Source organism: Prionailurus bengalensis, chromosome B2, assembly GCF_016509475.1.
Source record: "Prionailurus bengalensis isolate Pbe53 chromosome B2, Fcat_Pben_1.1_paternal_pri, whole genome shotgun sequence".
NCBI classification, from domain to species: Eukaryota; Metazoa; Chordata; class Mammalia; order Carnivora; family Felidae; genus Prionailurus; species Prionailurus bengalensis.
The window spans coordinates 87,923,790-87,945,214 of record NC_057349.1 but is presented as its reverse complement, the minus strand read 5'-3'; the positions used below and the strand labels follow the sequence as shown (position 1 = coordinate 87,945,214).

At 36.1% G+C, this 21,425-nt stretch overlaps 1 pseudogene; it reads right to left on the bottom strand.

The window, feature by feature from the left end:
* Positions 1-835: 835 nt before the first annotated feature.
* On the bottom strand, positions 836-2,842 carry LOC122490507 (annotated as a pseudogene).
* Between the last annotated feature and the right edge of the window lie 18,583 nt (positions 2,843-21,425).

Here is a 21,425-nt window from a genome sequence, read left to right as displayed (position 1 = left end):
GTTATTTAACCAAATGTGATTCTGTTAACACAGAATAGCCTTCTCTGATCTGAAGGTTTACATACATATGTGGATGTAATTTCCCCCAACATTCCTTCATTTGAATCAATACAAAGTTTTTCATAGAGCAAATCATGACTTTATATGGGAATTAAAAAAAAAGTGCAAACTACAAATGCAAATCTGGGTACTCAAATTTCACGGCATAATCTAAAATATGATTAATTACTACTTTAAGGTTATCATTTGAATGAAAACACAATATTAAGTGAAGTTATGATAGAGAACTTCCATCTGTAGTAGAAAACTATTTCATGTATAGTATATCTGCAATAAATAGTTGATGACTAATTGATCAATATTGATACGTGTACTACATTAAAATAAGATTATAATTGGATATAAAATAATTAGATTTATGAATCTGTCCTTTTAAGGATCTTAAAATAGAGTAATAAAGATAGAATTAAACTAGTGAAAAATATGAGACTAGTTAAATACGCATATGGAAATTATACTACAAGTCTACATTCTCAAATTATTTTAATTATTTGGAATTCTTTTTTCAAAAAGTTGTTAAGATAAACAGGAAAAAATATGACTTCTTGTAAAAACTTTTCTTGATCAGCACCACTACTTCTCCATAGCAGGATCCCTTGCTCTTTCAGACTCCATTTTCTAACTTTACCCATTCCCATTCTGACCTCTGGAAACTTCCCTTCAAACAGCTCTTGCTAAGGTTAGCCATGATCTTTAGTCGCCAAATCTGATGAAAAATTTCAGTGTTAATTTTAATAGCATTTGATGCTATTTACATTCCTTCTTTTAAAATCTTTCTTCTGCTCCCCTTGTTGTTTTCCTGCACGTATTTTCTAGCATATTTCCTCTTCATTGGCCCTTGACTAAGATCGCCCCTCTGTCAATGTTGCAGCTCTTCACAACTTGGTCCTATACTTCTTTTTCATTATTCTATATTTTCTTCTGTCTCACACGTGCACATGCAGTCAATTAATATTTTACCTCCTTATCCCATTCTAGATCAAACATTCCGTTATGTAAGGCAGAAGCCTCTGAGTCATTATAGTAACCTTCTAGCCTATAATCCATATACCAAATTAATCATAAAATTCTACCATTTTATGTCCTAAATATTCCTTATTTTCCCCATGACAATAGTTTATTATTAAGGTGAACCCTGATTCCCACCAGTTACTTATTACAAAGGTGAACCCTGATCCTCACAATAGGCCTATCCGTAGGATTTTTGATAGGGAGCATGGGCACCAGGACCACCCAACTTTTTGGATTCGCAGCACCAGGGATCAGCAACCAGCAGAATCTGGTCGTACTGGATGAGGATGTCTTTGATCTCTTTCTTGGAAGCCTCATCCACGTATTTCTGATAATAGGCCACCAGAGCTTTGGAGGTGGACTGGAAGATTGTAAATCTGGGCCACATGACCACCACCCTTTACTCACTCTCAGATGTCCACCCTGGCAAACAACTCCTGGCCCAGAAACAAAACAGGTGCAGTAGTTTGTATTGCTGCATGAGCAGCTCAATCTTCCAGGGCCTGCCCATTCACCCTGATGACGCTGTTGCCCCATTTGCAGTGCTCCATGGCTATGACCTTCTTCTTGCATCTGAGGACCTGCACTGGACTGCAGAGGACCCTTAGATGGCAAGGTCGTGAATGTAGACAAGACCTCCTCACCAAGTGGTGCACAAATTCCTCTCTAATTCCTCCAGTTTATTTCACAAAATCCCACTGTCCCCTCTTTACCTCTATGCATACTGGCTTTGTTTTATGACCTCGGATTCATTTATCCATATCTTCTGAAGTCCATATCTTCACTAGTACCTTAGATTTCGTGGATAAAGATTTCAATCAAGTAGTTTTGTGGGGGGGAAATATGATTTCTGGAATTGGGAATGCCTAGATTTGAATCTCAGATTATTTGTTATTAGCATTGTGACCTCCACTTATTATGAAAGCTTTCTCAACTTTAGTTTCCTCTTCTATGAAATATAGATAATAATACTTCCTAACAAATGTGCTGCGAGGATTAATGTCATGCTACTTACTTCCCTGAGTTGAAGTAGGATTACGTTGATTTAGTTTCTAGCTCCCAAGGTACTTAAACATATCAGGTGTTCAATAAGTATCTAATGAATGAAAGTAAAGGACAGAAAGAGGAGATAGATGAAAGGAAAGGAGAGGAGAGAGAGGAAAGAGGAGGGGAAGGGAGGGGAGGGGAGGAGGCTATAGATGGATACATTTACAAAAGGAAGGAAAGAGAAGGGAAGGGAAAAATGCAAAGAAACAGAATTTCTCCTTTCCAATTCTCTCCTTTCCAAACTCCAATTTCTCTGCAAACAACAGATTACATAGACTTGAATGAATCATTCATGAAATGGACTAAGAAAAAAATATAGTTGATTGGGATGAAAGGGACAGGAAGAGGATGGGAGAGTGTCATTCTTATGCAGTAAGGAGAAAGGAAACATTACAGATGTGTGAGAGATTATTCTAGCCTTTGCACCTCAAATAGCTTGCAGCATGAGAATGATGAGGGAAGAAACCACATATGTAGTAATGGGTCTGCATCTGGGTTCAGGGTGGGTGTGAGACAAAAAATGGGGAGGGAAACATAGAAAAAATGTAAGGAAAATTGCTAAATGTTATTTACAGACTGGCTGTGAGGGATCATGTTAACTGAACAGATCAAATAAATACTGAACATCATCCCACAAGCATACGTTCCCTTCTCCAACCTTCAGGTGTCCAGTCATGTTGCACAGGTTGGCCAGTTGGGAAAGTAGGATAAGGTTAATGAGCATGGTGGAATGGTGAACAGATGATTGTTTTGGGGTGGAAGACACATATGTGACATAACACATCTGGCTGATTTCTAAAGACAGGTGATCTCAGTGCATCTGGGAAGATGTGAGTAGGTCAGGGATGGAGGTAAGCTTTGGGAGCAAGCTACATGTACTTGATAGTTTGTATCACTTAAAGACCGTTGAGAAGTAATTTTGTCAGTAACCGGAAGGTCAAGGGGTAATTATCTCAGAGGAATGGAATGTAGCTCTGAGGCAAAGCAGGAGAGAGGACATATGGATAAGGAAAAAAACCCTGAAAACTACTAGTGCAATTCTGGATAAGGGTGGGGTCTGAATAGTAAATGCCTCACTGCAGTAAGGTTAGAGGTATTTTACTACCTCTTTCCAGAATGGGGGACCAAATGGGGAAAACATGTGCCAGTCTGACATCTGGTAGTTCCTATTTCTCTAATCTGGGTGAATAAATTCTATGAATGGAGGAAAGAAGCAGTGGCCCGACTTCAAGGATTTTACATATTAAAATATGTAGGAAAGATGGGGTAAACTTATATGAAAAGAACTTGAAAATGGGTAACATACCTTATAAAACAGAGAGAGATGTAAGTTGCCTTCTTGTTTTTAAAAGCTTATTTTTATTTATTCTGAGAAAGATACAGAGAGCAAGTGGGGGAGGGGCAGAGAGAAAAGGAGACAGGATCTCAAGCAGACTCCATCCACTCTGTCAGTGCAGAACCTGATGTGGGCTCAAACCCACCAACCTTGAGATCATGACCTGAGCCAAATCAAGACCTGGATGCTCAACCAACTGAGCCACCAGGCACCCCTGTAAGTTGCCTTCTTTAGAGCACGTGTGGCAGTTCTGCCTCAAAGAGCTTCTAAAGTATTACTTAAACTGAAGGTCTTCTATAACTTCATACACTTATGTAAATATGCTTCTTTTAGTTAATTCTATTACCTTATTTATTCTCCTTAGTTCAAATCTGACATAATTTGATACCTGCAGTTCTTATAAAAAACATGCTTACATGCTTTAAATTATTTTGAATTTGATTGGGTTAAATGGCAGATAGTAGCTCAGCTTGGTACTAATAGTCATATATTTCTTTATTAATCAAAATGCATATATTGCAGAATATTTAATGTTTCCCCAGTGAGAAAAGGTGGAATGAAGGAATATATGTAATACAACGTATTTAACCATTTTTAATCAAAATGAAATCGCTTTCATCTTTTTGAGGGGATGATTCTCTAAGGACAGTAATGTAAAAAACAATATGAACGGTCACTAAGGCTATTTTTGTTCTGTGTTTCAGACTTAAAATATACCAGGCAAATAGAGTAAGATGCTGAAAAAATATATACTCTACCCTGATTAATGGATGCTATACATATCTTTCTGCTCTGTCTGCTTGGTTAGCTTTGTTTCAAATGTGATACAGATCTTATGCTGCACAGCAGATCCAGAAATAGTCCATGTTCCTTTAAATTCAGGCAATGCATCATATTCTATTACACTGTGTCACATCAGTCTATGACAGTAAAGCATGAGTTATGTGGATATGGACCAGTAGGTGAACTAGTCCCAACACATGGACGATTTGAAGATCAAGCAAAATATTCTTGTGAAAAAATATTTAAAAAAATAGAATCATAAATAATATATAAGACACAAAGGACACTGTTTCTTATTTACTTACAAAATCAACATTCCACATAATCTTTCCAAAAAACTCTGAAAAATGCATCTTAACCACATGCATTTATATGATCTGGCTCTTAGATAAAAGTTTTTCTATGTCAAATTTCACTTTTGTGTTTTCCCAGATATTAGTTATGGGAAAGATAAATAATGCATCAGAGTCTGTCTTCATATCGTCTATGTCTAACAAGACAATAATGGGAGACATTAAAATGGAAACCAAAGAAAAGGCTTTCAAGGACAAGAAATTACGCTTGTTGTAAAAATCCATATTATTCCAGTGGGGTCTTAAGGCAGAATATGTGAGCAAATTAAATTGCTACTCATTATTATTACAATTATCATTAATTAATATTTATTGTTCCCTGATCTGCCAGGTATTGCAGAGAGTTTTAAGATGTATATAGTTTTAAGATATATATAGTTCCAAACAAGAGAGCATACAAAATGAATTAAAAAACACACTTGAGAATAACATGAGGGAACAACTAAGAAAAGAAAGATGGAAATTTAGAATATCGCAAATCTAAAGTTCTCCCATACTGATATATGATTATTTAAAATTAAACATTCACAATGTTTAACCAAATAGAGTATGAAAAGCATGCATTGAATAGGATTGAGAAGAAACTGAGGAAGATTCCAGGTAAAGAGTAGTAACAGAAATGAAAACAAAAAACAAAACAAAACAAACAATGACAACAAAAAATACTGGCAATTTTGGCAAACTGTTATTATGAAAATTTCTTACCTAGTGTATTATTCATGAGTTCTTTACAACACCCTTCTTTGAGCATCTATATGTCCCTAATCATGCCCTTAAACCTGCCCTTGTGACTTTGAGTAAGAATGTCAGAGCAGGCCATAAATTATGCAGCCAAAGGGAAAAAAAAATGAGCTGGAAGGGACACCAAATATGTAATACATATTTGGAGTAGGAAATGACCACATTAATTCATTTAATCATTCTTTCATTCAATAAACATCAATTATCAGCTATGTATTACAGTGTTCAACAGTCATGAGCTGAATCATATTGGAGCCTGAGGCAAAAGGAAAAATGTATGCCCCTCTATACAACTCATCAAATATCTTCCCATATTTTGAGCCCAGTGGAAAAAGTCAATAAAAACCATGGTTTTTACAATCAAAAGCATGGTTACATATAAAAAACCCCACACTGCTCAATATGTTTGCATGCCATGTTCAACCCTTATAAACCTAACCAGTGCTGGCCATAGCACTCACAGAGCTGGAAGACTGAGGATCAATTGGAAACTACTACACCAATCAGACTATAATGCAGGATCATAAAAAGAAAGAGAAATCTGTATTTAAAAAAAAATTAAATATTTTGTTCATTGTGGATTTTTTCACATTTTTAAAAAATATTGCATTCAAATATTTATCTTGATTATTTAGTATTGGTGTTCCTTTCCACTTTGTATCTCATTGGCTTCACCCTACAAAGTAAAATAGGGTGTCTGAATATACTAGGGAGTCTGCTCTCATAGAAGTAAAATTTTAATATAAACTTTTTTTCCAAATCAATATCCTCTAGCCTATAGTTTTTTTTTCCTCCTTCTCTGGTTCCACGTAAGCACACACACACACACACACACACACAACACACACACACACAAAATTGTATCTTCATCTTTACTTATAGAATTCTACATTTCCTCTCAGTGTTTTTCAGAATTTTATTTCCCAAAGTTTTAACCATTTTTTCAAATTTTTCAATTTTTCTACTGCTTCTTAAGTTTCACCAATAATTTAAATAAAATCTTTATTGCTCAGTGCTTTAGGCTTTAAGACATTATTTGACTTTTGCTCATAATGCCAGGTATCTTCCATTGATCTTTCCAAAGTCTCTCTACTCTGCTCTCTGCCATAAGAGGCTGACTCTAGATAGACTCCATCAACAAGCTTCCTTGCCTTCCATCTTAGAGTTGGATATAGTTAGTGAGGCGCACCAGCAACAGATTGGAAAGATGGAGAATGACCTCAAGATATTACTGCCCTGTCTTCTCCCCTGCCAGATCTCCTCAGTTGACTATGTTCTTCACCACTACTTCCAAGGTAATTCTCTCTCTCTCTGGATTTTGGTAACTGCTCCTTCTCCTCCCTTTGGGACCGAAGTGACAACAGCTGTTATTTATTTATTTATTTATTTATTTATTTATTTATTTAATTTTACGAACTCCACCTTTTGGAATTCCCTTTCACCTCATCCACACCTTTGTAAATGGTCCCTTTAAGAATAGCAATTTTCAATTTACCTAAGCAGATGTGCCATCTATTTCCGGATGGGACCTTGATTGATACTCCCATTTATCTTAGTGTCTTGATTATTTTGTTTCTCAATATCACTATGTCACTAGTTACTAATTATTTTGATGTTCACTTTTACCTCTTTGTTTCAATTTTCTATCTCCTTTGGTTAGATTTTTAAATATTTGCTAAAATATTAAGATCTTTTATTAAAGCCTTCAAATAATTTGAAACTTTGGTGCTTTAAACAAAGTATTTAGAGGAGAAGTCAACCTTATTTGATAAGAAAATCTCATGGTTTATAAACACAAAATAATCTAAAGTAATGCTTTTAAGAGTTTTAAAACATTGCACTGGCTCTTGTAGTAAGAAATCATAGATTCTTGTGCAGTCCTATTTCTCTACTTACTTTCGCAATTTGATTTCTCTTTCCTTACTGCCACTTTACTCAACACATATTTACAGGACATCAACAGAAGACACTGAGCTAGGCACAACCAATAATGCATAGGACTTTGTAGTGTCATCTGTATGACCCTGAAAGTCCGCTTTTTTCTTTCTTATTTGGTATTTTGAATCTACAGTTACCTTGGAAACATAACTAAGCATAATAACCAGTCCTGAGTGGGAGTCTGGGGACCACCTTAGAGAGCATGTGTGGACTTTTAGTAAATTGACTTGGTGATTATTACAATTGTTTTATAGCTTTGTGAAGCCCACCCCTGAATTTACAATGATTTTTCAAAAGTTTAAAAATAAGAAGTCAGATATTAGAACCAGTGAAGATTCATAAGCATGGATCCTATTAATAGCTTATAAATATAATTGATCTTTTATGTCATTTATGTGTGTATGGAGAACCAAATTTTCAGACAGCGTCTAATAAACTTATATTCAAAATTTTTTTCCATGAGGCATTTATTAATCATTGTAACCAAATATAATATCTTTCAGTCTGATAGTTCACAGGATTTATTATCTGCATTATATAGCCCAACAGTGATTTTATTTAAATTATCAATCGATAGTAATATTTTAAATCATTTTCGATTGGTTTTAAGTAAACTTACTCTTTCCATCTTTTTAAAATGTTTATGGGTGAAGAGCCTGAGACATCCAAATTCATTCTACATAACCACTGCAGACCGTGTGGTATTAGGGACATGGTAAATGTTGATGATTTATTGAACCAAATACTCACAATGTATTATGTTAAGAAAAAGGGTATAAACAGGCATACTTTGGTCTAATAACGTAATTACACCTTTAAATTTAAATGTATAGGTTTCTTTAACATCCAAAGCATAAGAAGTGATCGCAGATATTTTGGTCAATAGATTGTACACCAGTGAAAGGAAGCAATGGGATGTCTATGCTTACTGAATGCAGTGTGCACCTGGCATAGAGGGCCACAGTGTAAGAGTTAAGAGCAAAGTCTTCTTGGCTTGATTACCAGCTCTGCCCCTTACTAGTAGATAAATTAATTAACTTCTATGTGCCGCTGTTTCTCCAATCATTGGGATTATTATAGTAACATATATCCCATAGGATTCTTGTGAAAATTAGATAAGTGAATACACATAAATAGTGTCTACCCAGGCAAGTGTCAAAAATCTTTACCTGCTGTTACTACATGTATTAGAGCAATACATTGAAATTGGTGCTATGACCATTATTTTTTGGACAACAAAACCATAATACAAATATAGGCCACTTATCTTTTCCCAAGTCCCCCAAATTAAAGCCCACATCTGATCACTATAAAGAGTCACTGTGGTCAAATCATGGATATTTAAGTAATATCTCTATTGTATATTTGTGTGTTATTCAGAGTTCTAAATGGAGGGACTTGTAAAAATAAGTAAAACATGGTTTATCCATTAATTCTGACCATAGCCTAACACTAATCAAATTTGCATGTGAGGTGGGAAAAAATGAAAAGGAGATTTAAAGAAAATAATGAGAGCATATACAAGAGGTTTACCAAATAGGCTTGCCCTCACTCCAAAATGGTCAGACATGATTAAAGTAAAAAACTAGAAGGGGGAACATGGCTTTTTAAAAAATATTCCCTGGTTATCTCTCTAATCTCACTTCTGTCTTTTCTACTGTTTTGACTGTGATTCCTCATGTGATATTTGCTACGTCACTTTCCACCTCTATTTTCCAGTATATTTTAATTTCTGGTCTCATGTGTTTTACTAGTTTGCATTATAGTCTTAATGACGTTGCAAAATGTGTGTGAAGGTTTCATGTGCAATGAAAAAAACAGTTAACCCTTTCAGAACTGCTTCTTTACTATGTTGATTAACACTCTTATCAGTAACAACTGCAAATCCATGCACATTGAGTGAGCGTCTGACCCCTGTTTTGCTTTCTTGTCAAATTTACAGATCATTCTGCATAACTTTTCACCCTGAATCCATACTCTACATGACATAGGTAAAAAAGCACACAGCCAAGTGCAACACTCTTTCTTTTGCGAGTGAATGTGCAGCGCAAATTCATGCTGTGAAGATCCGCAAAGCTCCTTGAGCCTAGGAACAGGTGTGAAAAATGTTGCAACAATCTGGAAAAGCATATTTTAGACAAACTACTATTGTATTATTTAGGTAACAATGAAATTGTTTACCCATAGAAGAGCAGTTGATAACACTGATTTTTTTTAAATAGAAGGATATAACTTTAAGAATCTAAATTCAAAAATAGTCCCCATTAGAGAATGCATAGGTAAATAATTAAAAAGTCAAAATCAAAATACCAACAATAGCCACATAATTTATACATAAAAAAAGACCTGCTTTCTCCAGTTTGCATCACACAGAGAAATATTTCTTTGCAAAAGCTGAAAAGAGTAGAATCCAGATCCTGAATATTTAATAGAAAATAAAATGATATTTATTTTTAAGTGCATTCTACATTCAATACAACTGCATACTCACAACAAATCTATTGCGTTGCCCTGACATAGTTACTGCAAAGGTTTTTCCTTTGCTGTCCCAAGGGCCCAATTGATTTATCTGCCAGAAGCCTAAAGCCCCAAAATAAGATAGCTTTGAGTTTACAGAGGTCATTTTTCATTGTCTAAATAAAAATTTCTAAACAAAAATCTCTCATCCTGTTAACCGCAGGGTCCTTATCTCCCCAGAGGCTACAGCAACCTGAAAGAAGCCATTTCAATTCTTTCATGAAGAAAGATAAAAGCAAGTTTTCGATTAGAAAGCCCAGCAAAGCCTTCTTATTAAATGGTGGTAACAGTAACTAGTTGAAAAGGCAAAACTGTTCTAGAATGGGGCGGGGGGGGGGGGGGAGAGAGAGATTATTATGCATGAGACAAACCTTAAACACTGACTGCAAAGACAATCGGAGACACTGACATTCAAGGAGGCAAAAGGAAGTTTATGAATCCTTGTAACTCCTCACAGTTGTTCCACCCAGGTCCTTAATAAACTGCCTGGTTTTATCAAGCATGTTCTCTTAATTATGTGTGCCTACTTTTATCAACTAACATTAACTACAGGTCACAATAATTATGCATTCAGGCCCATCTTCTCTGATCTGTCATCATTCAAAGTGCCTATGCAGCGCAGGCAGAGGCGGGATGTGGCAGGCTATCCTAGCTTCAGAATAATAGATTTTGTGAGCCTAAGCTACATAGAAATGATCAAAAATGACTTCATAGACTAAGTTTTGATAAAGAAGATAAACACAGACGCTGATGGTGAAGCCCTGGGAAACAAACCAGAACCATAAAGGAAAAGGAAGATTTTGTTGTTTGGAAAAACCTGCTATAAGTGAAGGAAAATGGAAAATATGGGTCATATTTTAACTTAATTCTTTCAGTAGGGTGTAGCTGAAGAAATGAAATAATTCAGGAGCATGTTTACACTAAAACATAAACTAGTTTATCTGCCAGTTAAAGTGTCAGACTATCATTCGTATTATCTCTAAAACATAGAAAACGCCAGGGAGGGGAGGAAAGATGGAGACTTCATTCAGTAAGCAAAATTTTTAAAATTTCTTTTCACATTTTGTCCTTTAAATGTATATCTTATTAATTCTTTAGATTTTTATTCATTTTAAAATCTGATATAAGGAGAGATACCCCCAGACAAGAATAAACACTCAGGCACAATCTATAAAAAGTCTGGCTTACCTTATCTTCCTGCTCTTAGCCTTAAGGTAGAACATATGAATGAATATAACTTTATTCCTCTCACTTCAGATACATATTCTAGAAAACATCTGAAGATGCTCTTATTATGTACCTCATAAAGAAAACACTTTTCCTTGTTTCCCCCAAGAAAGTATGAAAATATGATTTCTATACATTGACTGTAAAATTTAATTGTCACAAACTGGAGGTTACCCAAGAAACCACTGTCAGAAAGTGTGACTTCAGATTAAATATTTTAATGCCCAAGTTCTCATATGTCATAGGGAATATCTACATTTTCTATCAGCTTGTTCTTCAGAGAATTTGTCCTAATGCTTTCAGATGGAAATCATGTTGCTCAAAACCAGATAAAATAGGAGAATATAACATAGGATATAGGGTGTGTGTGTGTGTGTGTGTGTGTGTGTGTGTGTGTCTGGGTGGGAGGGTGTGTGTGATGGTACTATAGCTATGATGGGTAAGTGGTAATACCCACTTTGAACATTTCTCAGCCAAAATCATCTTGATGATTTTCTATGAGGCAGAAATCTAAAAATTAATTTATCACTAGTTTATGTGTTACAAGGGACCCAGAAATGCCTCAGTAGAAAATATGTACCCATGAGGCCACCTTCAGGCAAAGTGTGATGGTTTTATATTCAGTTATGAGTCTTCACTGTATACATCAAGTATTGCTTATAAGATATAGAACACATGACCAATTTTACTGTTTCCTGGACATATGGATCTGCTCTGAACAGAAATGCAGAATATTTATTCTCTTGGCTTTCATCAAAGAGTAGAATGCTGATCTCTCAGATCTTCTATGCCCATCAAAATTCAACCTAAGGGAACTATGATGTTTGGGGGGAAAACTGAAAGCCAATCTCTCCCTTATAAATTAAAAATCCTGCTTCATATCAGAATATCTCACTACAGAGTACCATATATGGCTGCTATCGGCCCCACCCATAACTGATGTCATTGAGTTGTTTACTGATGCCTTTGACTCACTCCGTAGAAGAATGCATACAAGCAACTCTGTAAAATTCCTAATTGTAGTTCATGCAGTGAGGCTGCAGAAGACATTACCCCCTGTATCATTCAGTGGTCCTCATATCAAGATCCACATAAGAAATGCTATTTAGAAATCAGTGTTCAGGGATGCCTGGGTGTCTCAGGTGGTTAAGCATCCGACTTGGTTTCAGCTCAGGTCATGAGCTCATGGTTCACGAGATGGAGCCCCACATTAAGCTCCATGCTGTAAGCATGGGGCCTGCTTGGGATTCTCTATCTCCCCCTCTCTCTGCCCCTCCCCTGCTCATTCTCTCCTTCTCTCTCTCTCTCAAAATAAATAAAGAAAAATTTTTTTAAATCAGTGTTGGGGAACCTGGGTGGCTCAGTTGGTTGGGCGTCCAACTTCAGCTCAGGTCATGATCTTGCAGTTCATGAGTTCAAGCCCCGCATCGGGCTCTGTGCTGACAGCTTAGAGCCTGGAGCTTGCTTCAAATTCTGTGTCTCCCTCTCTCTCTGCTCTTCCCCTGCTGATGCTCTCTCTCTCTTTCTGTCTCTCTCTCTCTCTCTCTCCCTCCTTCAAAAATAAATAAAAACATTTAAAAAAATTTTTTAAAAATCAGTGTTCAAAAAAATCTGGGCTACGCTGTGAAACTATTAAAGCTGATCTTTGTTGATACTAAGATTTAGATAACTAATTTTATCCATTTTATTCTTATTTTTTTCTGTATTACAATTATGTCACTTCAAAGATTCTGGGAAACAGAGTGTGGTATAAATAACAAAAGAAATGGTTAACATGATTGAATTCACATTAGAAAATCTCTATAAATTAAAAGGAGCATTCCAGGGGCCCCTGGGTGGCTTAGTCGGTTGAGCGTCTGACTTCAGCTCAGGTCATGATCTCACAGTTCCGAGAGTTAGAGCCCGGAATCGGGCTCTGTGCTGACAGCTCGGGGCTTGGAGCCTGCTTCAGATGCTGTGTCTTCCTCTCTGCTCCTCCCCTGCTCACACTCTCTCTCTCTCAAAAATAAATAAAGATTAAAAAACACTTTTTTAAAGGAGCACTCCAAACATATTGGCTTGGGTAAGAGAGTCGGGTAGGTTATAAGGAGAAGTATGGAGGGCAGTGGTCCACGGCTAGTGCCACTGCTCAGGAATATCAGCAGACACCAAGTTCTTCCATCTTTCTGTGGCCAGTATTCCCACTAATAAGACCAATTTAAAGATTAGAGGCAGAGGGAAGAAACAGTACCAGCCGTGCTTATGTCAGCAAAAAAATATCAGCCAATGTCCTTCAACAGATTTTGCCCATGCCTGATTGGATGTGATGAGAACACATGGCCCCTTCTTGCTACAAGGGAGGTTGGGAAAGAGAGCAGTGGAGGTGGCAAGAGAAAGCATAGCTGTGCATGGTGGGTAAATCATCAAAAACAATAAAAAATCAAGAAACCTCAAAAGAAGCTTCTAAATTACTCATCATTCAGCTCAGAAAATAATAGAGTACTTCACTGAGTATTATAAAATAACTGAACAAGTTGTAGACTTTTGTCTTCATAATCTGGATGGTTACTTTAAAAAGAATTTTAATGGTTTTATTTATTTTTTAAAGAAAGAGAGAAACAGCATGAGTGGAGGATAAGCAGAGAGAGAGAGGGAGACACAGAATCTATGAAGTTCAATCTTATGATAGAGAATGTAGATAACACATAAATTAAAGCTCTTAATAATGTCTGATTTCTTTGGCCAACTTCTTTTTAGACCTATCAGGTCATCATTGTTTTTACATTGTATTATCAGTAAAAAAGAATAAAATGTCAACTCTGCCTATACTTTTTTTTTTTGCATAGTGTACCTGCTCCCTTTATTAGTATTTTATTTGATTTGTGTTTTCTTTGAAAAAATATTTTTAAGTCAAATATTCCTTTTACAAGTGTTCATTTAGTTTATTTTTTAAAATTTTTTAAAATCTTTATTTATTTTTGAGAGAGAGAGACAGAGAGTGAGCAGGGGAGGAACAGAAAGAGAAAGAGACACAGAATCTGAAGCAGGTTCCAGGCTCTGAGCTGTCAATACAGAGCCTGATACGGGGCTCAAAACCACGAACTGTGAGATCATGACCTGAGCCGAAGTCCGACGCTTAACTGACTGAGCCACCTAGGCGCCCCTAGTGTTCATTTAATTTAAATGAGTAACGTAACCCATAAATTTAGGCACACATAATCCTAAACTTAATCCTAAACATAAATTTAGGCACAAGTAATCCTGCTTACTTAGGCACAAAAAACACATAATATTTGACATTAAAACTTAGAATGCGTCAGACACAGTTCAAAATTTTATTCACATTTTCCAATTTTATCATCACAACAGCCAAACAAGATAGGTACCATTAGTATCTCCATTTTAGTTTAGAAGCTACTCATCTAGTAAATTGCTAGGGCTGAATTCAAAACCAGACTGATCTGATCCCAAGGCTCCCTTTTTCTTTTTTCCTTTTTTTTCTTTTTTTCTTTTTTCTTTTTTCTTTTGTTGGTAATCTTCACATCCAGTACAAAGCCCAACATGGGGCTTGAACTCATGACCCTGAGATCAAGACCTGAGCTGAGATCAAGAGTCAGACACTTAACCAATTGAACCACCCAGGTGCCCCCCCCAATCTTCCTTTCTTAACCATTCCACCAATAAATCAGTTAATGGAGTAATTGATTAAAATTCAACCAAGTACAGCCTTTGTTGAAATAGAATTTTAAAGCATACTCATGGTGCAAGAACAAGAAACCAAAACTAAACCAATACAATGTGATGGATTTATTGAAGGTAAACCTCTGGGAAAATTCAATCCAATTTTACATTTGTATCTATGATAGAGTACAATAAAGGCTTATCTCTACAATAACGGCTGGAATCAGAATGTTCTCAGTTACTGTAGTTTCTGAGAAAAAAAGGATAAAAATGTATTTTATGAAAGCTGAAAACCAAAAGAACATTCTAGTAAACATCCAGCCAATAAGGAAATTCAATGAATATCAAACTCCTATTCAATTAAAGTCCTTACTATATATAGGAATATCATGAAATTTCTAACCCTAAATCTTCTGTACATGTAGAGCTGACAAAAACAACTATGAACCTTCATTGACGGTTTCTTCATTGAAGAAACAGATAAAGTAGTGAATTCAACTGACTGAGCCACCCAGGCACCCCTATTTTAAAGTAGTGTATTCAATGAACATTTGACTTTCTGATGACATTCCCACTGGAATTCTTGAATGCAGATGCTATGTGCATGTTGGGGGCCAGCAAGTTAGTTCACATTAATAGAAGTGTGTGACTCTCACTGAACAGACCTCAGTCTACACAATAATCTAAATAAAGCAGTGCACCATCTCCCCAAATCCTTACCTTTTTCTCATAGCTCTTATTTAAGCTAGAATTTTAAAAATTCATTTATTTGGGTTTAAACTCCAGCTCCAAACACTAGCAGGCATTTGTTTTAATTCTCCAGTGAGGTAATAAAAAAATTAACGAAAAGGCTGCTATCCAATAAAATAAAACTTCCATTCAGTCAATGACAAAGTGTCTTTTGACTCCTTCCAAATGGACATTTTGTAGACATCATCCCCATTTATAGATCATGTTATGGAGAAAGAAACAGGTAGTTTGGTTCTTGCCAGTCTTCTATTCTCTTTGAGAAATTAGATATTTTACCCAGCTTTACTGTCAGGGGATAAAATTGCTTTCTAATCACTTACATTTAGGTGCATAATCTGAGGTAAATCAGATTCAAACTTATTTGATAAAAGAGCGACAATGAAGAAGTTCACAGAGACATGAACTGTTGCCTTGGTACAGCCATTATAAACTGTAATACATATTGTTTTACCCTCTTTTCCCCAAACTAGTCCCTTTCTTATACTTCAAATCACTGCCCAAAAACATAAGAAGTCTTACTTAGCTCATTTGTGTTAAACTGGTCTTTTTCTCAGCAAGATGCCATCAATTTTCACACTCAAACAGGTATTAATCTCACTCCTGAAGATTACTGCGATATAATATCACACAAATTCTGATAATAATTACGTATCCAGTCCTAATTTAAATATGTTTGAAATTTTCTTTAAATGTTTGTTTGTTTGTTTATCCATGCATCTTCCCATCCATCCAACTAACATTTATTAGAAACATTGTGATGTGCTCTGCAAGATGGTTTCCCCTTCAGCCTTGTCCCATATGTAAGAGGGCTTGATTGGCTCAGATATATCAACAAATATAAACATCTTTCTGCATATAAATAATTAATCTTATAGAAAAGTGACAATTTCAACTGAGACATTGACAATGTTCTTGAATTTTTGTATTTAAGCCTTTGCAGGAAATTCAACATACTCCATACTTCTCAGTTAAGACTACTAGCACACAAACAATAAAACTGTTCAGAATCATTGAGGGAATCTAAACTACTCTCTGGCCTCAAGGAGCTGGTAGTCTTGTGGAAAGACAGAAAAAAATATATACATCTAATCTAATTGTTAAACCAATTCAAATGCTGTGGAAGAGTGATTTAGGTGCAGTACTGAGACGGGAAGTCTTCAGAAATGCCTTTCTAGAGTAGATGATATTCTACCTGAGTCTTACTAGAAAAAGTTGGGTGAAAAACCACCTAGCCACAGAGAACAGCACCAAGAAACTACAACCAGGTAAGTGTGATTGAGTATAAAGTATGCGGTATACTAGTGGAACCTGGGGTGGGGACTGTATTCAAGGGCCAGGTTAAGCCATTTCAAGAAACTCAAAATGTACCCTTGATCTATGAAGGGATTTAGGGGACAATTAAATTATTAGGTTTTAGGTTTGTATTTTAGAGTGACTGCTATGACTGCATCCTTGCTACAGGTTGCCTAAGGAAGAACAACTAGAAGCAAGATCTCCCAGTCAAATATAAGAGGGAAGAGGAGATTCTTTGATGAGCCCACTCTCAGTGGGATCCATCCATGCAGTTGACCCTTGAATTTGTGGCTTCCATGTTCACACAGGGTTCTAGACTCACATTCCTCCCCTTCATGAGTCAAGCTTCATGCCATTCCTTAACCTATAACCTGATTTCACTTCTTTAATCCTCTCATTCTTTAAGATCCTGGTCCACTCTTACCAACCTCCTTATCCTGAGGAGGAGAAAGGATTAAAAAAGAAGCAAATAAGTTGCATTCTTAAAAAAGAAAAATAGTATTGTAAATTTATAGCACTAATCATATGTCTATGTATTTCTCACACCTAACTATTCTAAAAAACATATAGCCACAGTATGGCTCTATGTAATTAGTTTCCTTACATTTTATGCTTATCCAGTGATATCCACATTTTAGGATAAAAATAATTTCAGTAGATACATATGCAACACCAGCCATTGACATAAAGAATACATAATGAAATAGTTATATTCTGAGAGAAAAATGAGATGATAAACTTTCAAGTGTTACAAGTAGAACATTAAAAGAGAAACAAATAATACACCATAAATATGGGTGTGGACACACACAAACCATGCAAATAATGATTTTTCTGTTTGAAGCTATGCTGTCCAACTTACTGGGTTACTAGAAGAATCTTTATAAAAAGCACCCTGAAACAGCACTACGGAGACATAAGACAAAAAAAAAAAATTCCACTACTATATAGCTTTCTGTGTGGAACCCATAATGTCCTTGATAGAGACCATCATGTATTGGGACACATATGCTGTTTTCTACTATTTCTTTGATTAGCCCTCATTCTTGCTCTTCAGGGTTTCTATCATAATACAAGAAAATAAAATTTTAAGCCCAGAAGGATTTTTACAGTAATGCAAGGTATTGATCGATGCAATTTTTTTTAGCCAGAGCTTACTATTGCGTTCAGATTCCTTATAGTGCCAATATGCCCAGTGGGTTAATATTAGGTAAGATACAAGCTGCTAGAAAACTACCAGTACATTTCCCCCTCAATGTTGCTACCTATTTCAAGCTCCTATGGGACAGTAACAAAAACTTTATTTCTTTTTTTATCCAAACCACAGACTTTAGATATACTTTGAGTGATAAAAATCAGTCATGAAATATTAATTCAAGCCATGATTTTCTTGTGTTGGTTAACCCTAAAATATTTATTTTAATGGGCATATCCATATGTGTTGTTCAGCCCAGAGAGACATCTTTAATGGCTACCATTCCCCCCTCCCTGCAGAAGACCATGGGTGAACTATAAATAATCAGTGCTATTGCATTCTTTAGTTGGCCATCTTATCTTTCCACCATCTGCCTCTCCCAGTCTCTGCTTTGCATCTTCTTCTGGATCCTGGTCTCACATCCTTTGGCTTTTAAACTAGATCCATCCTGTGTCTAATCTCTAGATATTGTCCTCCATTTCAGAGGCAACTGTATAAGAAGCTTAAGCTTCAAAATCCCTCATTTGCACAGGTCATGGGTGGGCCTGAGTGGGAAACTGGCAACATTTTCATTAAGGTTTTCTTCTTTGATACGCTGAAAAGGATTATTTTTCAGAACATCCCCCCCCCCCCCATATTTGTATAAGCTTTGGACCTCATAAAACCCATAACGGCCCCTAACTTCATCCCTATACTGGCTTTCTGGTTGAGGTTCTCCTCATAGAACTCTTATCTTTTCATCTCCACCATCTGAGTTCTATTCACTGAGGTCAACAGGCATATTCTGGCTTGGCCAAGGCTCTTCTAGGTTTCTGGGCATAATACCATGTCAGGTTAAGCTCTGGGTCCTACTTAGCAGTATAGGAAAATGAGCACCTGAACTACAATAAATGGTGTGAGACAAATATACTCCTAAACGACTGTACATGTATAAAATGCAAAATTAAGACCCCCAACATAGGATAGAAATCAGTTTACTTTCATCATCTGCAGCCAATTTCTCTGGGGTGTATTCTAGAATCACATGAAAACTGAGAAAAAGAAGACTTCTAATGCCAGACATGTAAATATTTCTGAGTGACAAGGTTTGCCACAGATGTGAGGTCCTGAAAGTGTGTTTGTTTCTACTTAAATGCTTGGCACCATTGGAGACTACAGCCCAAGCTGATAAAGCTGTGCCTGTGGGGCTGTCCACCTGCAGAATGGCAGGTGGAAAATTATCCTGAAGAAGGAGTTTAATTGGTGACCTTTAAAATAATGATTCATTACTTTAAAACACTTCTATTATGTCAGCATGAGTGCTTCAATTGAAACTAATATATTTAAATCAAAAACAGTAGGTCTTATTTAACCTATCTTAAACCCAAAAAGTACATTAAAAAAAATGGTACTTTTTATCTTTCCTTTCCCTTCCCCCATTCCTCTTTTCTGTTTTTCCTTCCTTCTTTTCTTTGCTTCTTTCTTCCTCCTTTCCCTCCCTCCATTAAGCCAGGCTTTTGTTACTTGGGCAGTCTCCATTTGTTCATTTGCAAATGAGGTGGTATCTGCAGAGTAGACTCTAATCCTAAATAGTCAAATCCTTTCTCCACTTCCTGGAAGCAAATGGCCAAAATGCCTATAAGAATAACTATTCCAACCAGGCAAAGAAGTCAGGCAGATCAGCATTCAATTTTTGATCCAACTTTTATTAGCTACTGCATGAGGCTGTTTGGGTATGAAATGAGATAATATATGTAAAGCACCTGGTAAGGTTCTGAACCTTAATAAAGGTTCGTTTTTTGCATTCTTCCTCACAGTCTAATATTGGGTCATCCATACTGACCCAAAGAGAACAAAATCGTAGCACATATTATTACATGCCCAGCCCAAAGGCAACCCTTTTAGGTCTTACATTTGGCCCAGAATTTGCACAGAAAGGAAGAATGACTGAGAAAGTTGGCAGCCCATTAAGCAATATGCTGAATGTGTTGCATGACCCACAAAAATCAGATTCCCACATGCTAACATGGATCTGAACCTAGTGCAGACATATGCAAGCAGGCAGCTACTCTAGTACCAAGAAAATAAATGGCTGGGCAGAAGCTATATTTACTAGGACATGTTTGTGATTTTCAAAGCAAAATTTTGTGACCAGTTTTCATTATATTCTGGGCTATGTAACTTTTTATGGCATACACATTTATAAATAAAAGCATGAGAGCCTCTAAATCACTGACTTAGGCTGAAATGATGCCTCTAGGGTTTGGGATTATAAAAAAATAAAAAGAAACCGAGCAGGGATCATAAGGCAATATCCTACAGGAAGCAAATTGATACCTGGGATTACAGTAGCAATTCCTTTCTGGCATTCAGGAAGGAACATATTTTAGATAAACAAATGGGCAGAACATTTTGGATCTCTGTAAATAGATCTGAAAAGTCAGGCAAGAGCCTTTCCCTATATGGGTACAAATGACATCATTCATAACCTTTTGAGCAATTGGTGCATTTGGAAGAGCTATAATTTGCAGATATGATACTACAGTTGAACTATTCATGCTATTTCACATTACAGTCCTATTGGCAGAGTATGAGAAAGGCTAAATTTTTATTTTTACTAAATTTTTTATGATTCTTTTTTTAAGTAAAAGAATTTCACCTGTAGTCCTTCCATACTAATTTAGATATACGTCCTTTTGGATCTGAAAACAATAAGTACTGATTTATTACCATATCACTCTTTCCTGATAAGTGCCATGATTATTGTTTTCTTTTTGTAATGTACATACAGACACAGGAAGTTAAGTGATACAAAAAGAGATCTTAAAGCATAGTCAGTCATTTTCTATTTTTTTAGTCATATGTTCAACAAGTATCAGTGTGCAAAGTACTGAGTGAGGAGTTTGGAGGAGCTTGAAATGAGAAAGGACATATCATGTTAGTCCTTAAGGAATTCAGAAACAGTATACAATGTTATACGAATACTTATGATGCAAGAAGCAGCTTAACATGTGACATGAGAAATGTACAAACATAGTGCCCTAAAGTTCCAAAAAAGTCAAAAGTACATCCAAGATAACTCAAAAAAAGCTTTGGGGAAAAAGTGCATTTAATCTAGAGGTTGAATTATAATCAGAATTCTGAAATGGAAAAAAATTGGTGAGATGTATTCTAAGAAATTGATTTTAAGTAAACTTGCATTTGTTCTTGTTGGATAAAAATTCTGAGAAGTAAAATCAGAATCTAACAAACAGAGAGAAATCCTTTGACTTTTGTGCTCATAAATTTCCCCAATTATTTCTAATTTGGTGCAAAGATCAAAGTGTGTACTAGGCATAAGAAATAGTATGAGCAAAGAATAAAACATCAATAACTCTCTACTGGTTACTGCATTTGAGGCTTGATGGCTAGTGATGGAAGGATGGACTAAGTAGTAGTACTGACATCATTTGGGGAACTCTGGGGCGTGTCCGGGGAGCACCATAGTTTCAAATAAGAACACATATACCCTAGCCTACTTAGTTGAGTCCTTACT